This window comes from Benincasa hispida, chromosome 8 (assembly GCF_009727055.1).
Source record: "Benincasa hispida cultivar B227 chromosome 8, ASM972705v1, whole genome shotgun sequence".
Taxonomy (NCBI): domain Eukaryota; kingdom Viridiplantae; phylum Streptophyta; class Magnoliopsida; order Cucurbitales; family Cucurbitaceae; genus Benincasa; species Benincasa hispida.
In genome coordinates this window covers 15079851-15086664 of record NC_052356.1, presented here as the reverse complement: position 1 = coordinate 15086664, position 6814 = coordinate 15079851, and the positions used below count along the sequence as shown (strand labels likewise).

Genomic DNA, 6814 nt, shown 5'->3' with positions numbered 1-6814 from the left:
TTGCAGACTCTCAATCTCTAGCGAATTACGACCTGAAGATTGAGAGAACATTTTGATGCAAACTAAGAGACAACTGCTAAAAACAAGAGAGAACACCAAGAATGGCAGAACAACTAGAAGCAAGGGCCGTAAACGCGAACAATATAATGGCCAACCCCATCCTTCCTGCGAATGACCGCAATAGACCCATTCGGGACTATGTGTCGCCTAATCTCTATGATTTCTCTCCAGGAATCATGAGACCAGCGTTAGATGGATCGAGGTTTGAAATGAAGCCGGTAATGTTGTAGATGATCCAGGCTGCTGGGCAGTTTGGAGGAAGGTGTGGCGAAGACCCGTACGCCCACCTCCGAAACTTCATAGAAATCTGCAACACTTTTGTGTTCCCGAATATCTCCATCGAGGAAGTTTGACTCACTTTGTTCCCATTTTCCTTATGTGATCAAGCAAGAAAATGGGCATATTTTCTCGAACCGGGGGAGAAAACCTCGTGGGAACAAGTCGTCAAAAAGTTTATGAAGAAGTATTTCCCTCCAACCGAGAATGCTAGGAGAAGAAAATTAATAACAAATTTTGAACAAGAAGATGGCGAATCGCTCAGCGATACCTGGGCAAGGTTCAAGCGGTTGGTAAGAGACTGTCCACATAATGGCTTACCAGACTGCCTGCAAATGGAAATTTTTTACCAAGGACTGAATCCCTCTTCGCAGACCACTACCAATGCGCAGTCGCTGGTGGTCTGCTAGACAAAACATATGAGGAGGCAAAGAGTATACTTGATCGCATTTCCAAAAACTACGAGGATTGGTGGGAAAGCGATCAAAGATTAAGAATTAAAGATAATGACGCAAACAACAGGGCCATAGCATCCCTGCAAAATCAAATGACTGCGATGATGGGTTTGATACAAGTCATCGCAATTAATAAGACGGGAGTGAAGAAAGAGCAGGTCAACGCAATTACTCAAACGACCGCAAGTTGTGTCATTTGTAGAGATGCTCATTCGATGGAAGACATAGCCCAGCAAACCCGTAGTCAGTATACTTTCATAAAGAATAATCCTATTCCGATACATATAACCCCGGGTGGAGAAACCACCCAAATTTTGCGTGGAAAAATCAACAACAAAGCTTCCAACCAGTGGCGCAAAAAGGAGGGCCACCCGAATTTTCCCCGTAAAACAACGATCCAACGTATAGTCAAGCGAGCAGCTCGCAAACACCACAATCTTCGTCCTTAGAGAGCTTGTTGAAGCAGTACATTGAGAAAAACGAATCAGTGCTTCAGAATCAAGCAACATCCATTCGAAATCTAGAAATTCAACTAGGAAAAATTGTAGGCGAGCTGAAAAATAGACCGCAAGGAGCGTTGCCGAGCTCAACTAAGCTCCCTTGCAATGCTGGGGATACCAGGAAGGAACAATGCTTAGCAGTCTCCTTGCTAAGCAATAACATGACTGGGAAAGTAGGGGAGGAGCCATTGCGACCAACTTGAGTGCGGTGATATCCGAGGACCCGTTGACTTATAATTCGGAAAAGCCTAAGAAAAAGAACCCCGAAGTTGCATCCACCCTCAAGCCTTCAGAACATGAGATAGAAGAAGTCCAGCTATTACCAACTCCACAAAGATTGAAAGAAAAACAAAATGATGAAGAAAAGATCGCAATAGTGGCCGCAACGCAAAATACTATGATCCCACCAAAATTGGGCGACCCAGGAATCTTCACGATACCATGCTCCATTGGAGGGGTCTACATTAGACAAGCGATATGCGATCTTGGGGCAAGTATAAACATAATGCCATTATCAATCTTCAAACAATTGAGTATTGACACACTCACGCCCACGATAGAGACTCTTCTGCTTGCGGCAAACAAAGCTTATCTCTTAGTCCCTATCCCTGAGCTGAAATCTCAGAGATAATCTTGAATACATCCTGTTTATGCAGTTTGTCAAACTGAAATCCCTAAACAAGAGATAGGGACTAAGAGATAAGCTTTGTTTGCCAACCTGCATCGCATGCATCCTAGAGATAGGAATGATATTACGTGGTTGCCTTATTTGTGTGTGTGTCATTTTTTCATCGCATAAATAAGAAGAGAGGCTTATGTGTAGGTTCTATAGACTTATCGCATATATCGCATGCATTCTAGCCTTAGAAGCCATGGCATTCGCACTGAGAGGTGGTTTACTGTTGTATGCATGTTGCATGACCGCAAAGCATGAACGCATCCTAGGAAATTTTAGCCGAAACCCTTCTCAACCCGTTCACCACATACTCATCGCATCTTCGGTTTTATCAACTCTTTTAGAACTCCGCCGAATTTATTTATTTTTCATTACCGCAATCAACAAAACCAAACAACTATTTGAGTTACCGATTACCGCAAGGTTTTCCTGAAAATTACCACCGCATATTGTTTTCCCAAGTCCCTGAGTTCGACCCTGGACTTACCACGAAACTCAGTGGGGTTTACACTTGGATTCCGCTGAGAAAACTTGAGTGCTCAATGCATTTTCATCATCGCATTTCATCCATAATTCCACATCATAAAATAATGCATCACCTCTCCCAAATCTTTCATTTGGAATTGGGTTGCTAGCCAGTTCTTAACTGTAATCAGTAGACCTACATCATTCCCATTGAGTAGGATATCGTCTACGTACAACACTAAGAAGACTATTGAAGCGTTGATGATCTTCTTGTAGACACACAGTTTATCAACGTCGCCATCCCAGTCAACATCCTCCATTGCCTTCTTATAAGACAACAGATCCTCAATGTCACCATCTTTACCATAGCAAGGATTTCTGTGAAACCCAAATAGCGAATGGGTTGGTTCGCAACCCTCTCACTACGTCGAGGTTCCCTCAACTCTTGAAGTGGAACTGACCTACTGGATGAACTACCATTAACAACTCTTACTGATGTAGCAGACTCTTCAACAACTCTTGTTGAAGTTTCAGTAGTTTCATTGGAAAGCTCACGCAACACGACTTTGCTTCGTGGGTTGTGCTCCCTTATTTGATTCTCCTCCAGAAAAGTAGCATTTATTGAAACAAACACCCTATTTTTCGTCGGATCATAAAAATAACCCCCTCGTGTACCTTTGGGGTAGCGTTCAAAGAGGCATAACCTCGACCGTGGTTCCAACTTCTTGGGATTAGCCTCAAGCACATGTGTAGGACAGCCCCAAATGCGGAAGTGACATAAACTAACTTTACGCCCGTTCCACAACTCCAGAGGTGTTCTTGCAACACTCTTGAAGGGAACACAGTTGAGTATATATACCGCAGTCTCCACTGCGAAACCCCAAAACGAGTTCGATAAGGAAGCGTAACCTCATCATCGATGCGAACCATGTCTAACAAGGTTCTATTTCTCCTCTCCGCTACACCATTCTGCTGAGGTGTACCGGCACTGAGAGTTGGGAAATGATTCCATGTTCTATCAAGTAGTCCTGGAATGCAAGTCCAAAAACTCTCCACCTCAATCCGATCGAAGTGTTTTAATCCATCTATCCAATGCGTTTTAAACTTTAGTCTTGAACTCTTTGAACGTTTCAAAGGATTCAAAATTCCGTTGCATAAGATAAACATACCCATACCTGGAGTAATCATCAGTAAAACTGATAAAATACTCACAGCCACCTCGGGCTAGCACATTCATAGGACCACAAAGGTCAGAATGTACTAACTCAAGAGGCTCTTTGGCTATATAACCTTTTCCAATAAAAGGTCATTTAGTCATCTTAGCGTCAAGGCAAAGATTCGCACACTGGTAAAGAATTTTCTTTTAACTCACTTAGAAGTCAATTCTTCACCAATCTCTCAATCCTATTGAGATTTGATGTCCCTAAACGAAGATGCCAAAGTTGGGCATTTTCTTTTGGAGAAATTCGTCGACGTTTTGATCGAGTTATGGCAGTTATGAACATTTCAGTATTATGGGGGAATTAAGGCTAACGGCCTTAGCACATATAAATTCGATTTCAGATTTGCTATGAAAATAAAGACACTATCTTTATGAATAAACACTTAATCCACATAAAGAAAGATAGTATATTTACATAGCAATAAACTCTTTACAGAAATAAGATGTCTCTTAGTTCAAGAACAATTATACATCATTTTAAAATAAGAAACCTATTCTGTAAAGCTCATTGGAGTCACCCACTACCACAACTGAGACGATGTGCCCGGTGCCTACTCGCATCGTCATCTCACCAGCCTCCAGCTGTCGCCAAGATCTAATCCCCTGAAAAGAAGAACAAACATGGTTAGTGGCACCTGAATCAATTATCCAGAAAGAATCATCATTCTCCACTAAACTAGTTTCCAGCACAAGTAAATCGCATTTACCTTTATCGACCTTGGGTGCTTTCTTCTCTTTCAGATACCGAAGACAGTTCCTCTTCCAGTGTCCATCTTGGTTGCAGTGGAAACACTTTCCCTTAGCAACTTGTGGCCGCCTACTTGGGGCGACAGGCGGTGGGTTAGCAGGTGCCTTCCATTTTTCCTTACCACCCTTCTTCTTCTTCCCCTTTGCAGAGTTAGAAGCAGAAGGTGAAGACTTGGTTCCTTAGGTCGAACCTCTATGGAATGTCCTAGAGGATGAAGCAACATTTGCCTCACCTTTCTACCTCTCCTTACTTTTCAGTAAAGATTGGTATGTCTGCAACTCGTTGAAGAGAGTTGTAAGGTTATATTTCACTTTTTCAAAAATCACATTGCTAACAAAGTGCAGGAAGCTCTCTGGCAAAGAATGCAAGATTACGCCAACCGGCTGCCTCCAATGATGATAGACTCATTCAACTCTGCCACATTAAAGTGGACCATCATGTTTAGCACATGTTCACGAACAGAGTCCAAGTGTAAATTCCACTGAGTTTCCTGGTAAGTCTAGGGTTGAACTTAGGGACTTGTGAAAATAGATTGCAATGGTAAGTTTTATGAAAACCTTGCAGTATCCAGTAACTCAATTAATTTGGGTTTGTTGTTGATTGCGTTAATGAAAAATAAACAAATGTGGCGGATTTGAGAAAATTCAGTTGTGTGATAAATGCACTGAGTATGCGGATGAACGGGTTGAGAATATCTTTAGCTAGCGTTAGTTGGGAATGCGTCAGACTATGCGATCATGCTACAACCATGCACAGCAATTCATTTTCCAATGCAAATGCGATGCTCCTAAGTCTAGGACGCATGTGTTGAATACAAAAGTGTCCATAAAGCTTATCTTTAAGTCTCTACTCTTTTCCTATGAGATGATGCAAAATGCATAAAGGCAAAGTGACTGCATACAATCATATTCTATCTCTAGGATGCATGCGATGCATTGATAACAAATAGTGCTTATTCCTAAGCTCCTATCTCTTGATTATGCGTTCTAATCTGACTCTCTCAAGCCTAGATTCTAACCTGGCCTTCCCAAGCCTAGATCCTGTCCTTAGACTACCCTCCGAGTATCTCTAATGGATGAATGAAGCATACATAAACAAGATAATCACATAGAATGAAGATTCCCTAGTTATGCTAGCTAAATGCTTCTCAACCCATTCAACTAATTTAGCTACTCATACGTAAATAACAGAGAGTGAACAAATATAGAGAAGTAGATTCCATTTCGATAAATGAGTGGAGTACAAAATAACAATGGAAGTTAAAGGTAAAGAGCCTGGTAGTAATTCCTTGCTGACCGAGGCTTTTACACTGTAAATCTCTATTCGGTTCCAAAGATGTTCATGCTTCCCCAGGCGTCGGCCCTCTCTCTATCCTTGAAGCTTCCAGCGCTCTCCCAAGCTTACCAGAACGATCTGCCGGCACAACCTCCTCTCTTTTGTCCGCCTTAAAATGAAAAGAAACTATGAACAAGGACTTGCGAACTAAACGTATGAAATTTTGAATTCGTGAACTGATTAACCCTTTTTCTGAAGGATGCCCTTGGTATTTATAGAACATCCAGGATGAAAGTCGGCTTCTCTCTCACGATTACTGCAATCTACACCTCTGCAGCAGATCAAGGTTGCCTGCGTAATGTCATCAAGGACATTGTTCCTTCCCATGAGATCCCGGGGCTTCTGAATTACTTGGCAGCGTTCCCAGTGTTCTATTACGAAGCTCGACTGCCAGTTTCCCGACTTGGATCTCCAAGTTCCTTATTGAAGACGCCTGCGATTGCATGATAGCATCGTTTTTCTCAATATACTATTTCAACAGGGACTCCAATGATGATGAATTCACAGAGGTGTTCGAGGAGGACGGTTGGTTTTACGGTTGCCTTTGATGACTCTGATTCTGATTCTGATAAAAAGATGGAGGATTTCCTCGATTCTCAGAATTATTATTCTGATGGTTGCTCGGACCCCCTTGGTTGTGATTCCCTCCCCAACCGAAGTTAGGGTGATTCCGCCAACCGGGATTGTAAGTGTTGTTGTAAGGGTTGTTCTGGATAGCAAACACTTGTTGTGGGTTAGATGGGCACATCTCTACAGCATGGCCCCCTCCACATTGGACACAATTTATTGAAGCCACTTGCGCTGACGCATTGGGTTGCGCTGAACTTTGAGAGAGGGCACCTTGATTAAGTGCCATCATTTGTAGGAGAGAGGTCACTGCATCCATTTATGCGGCCAAAGTTGTCATTGTATCCGCTGGTACAATGGCGTTATCGTTTCTTCTTCTCTCGGGGCCTCTTCCCCCATACCCGTCATCCACCCAGTCATCCGTGTTTTGCGAAATGCGATCAATGATGACCTTGGCTTCTGTGTAGGTCTTATCCATAAATCCTCCTGCTGCGGAGGCATCAACAATGG

General features: G+C 42.6%; 1 non-coding gene across 1 annotated transcript; it reads right to left on the bottom strand.

Annotated features, from left to right (window-relative positions):
* Positions 1–548: 548 nt before the first annotated feature.
* Positions 549–655, bottom strand: LOC120084284. The gene has a single exon (XR_005483649.1). It is a non-coding gene; the product is annotated as a small nucleolar RNA R71 (small nucleolar RNA).
* Between the last annotated feature and the right edge of the window lie 6159 nt (positions 656–6814).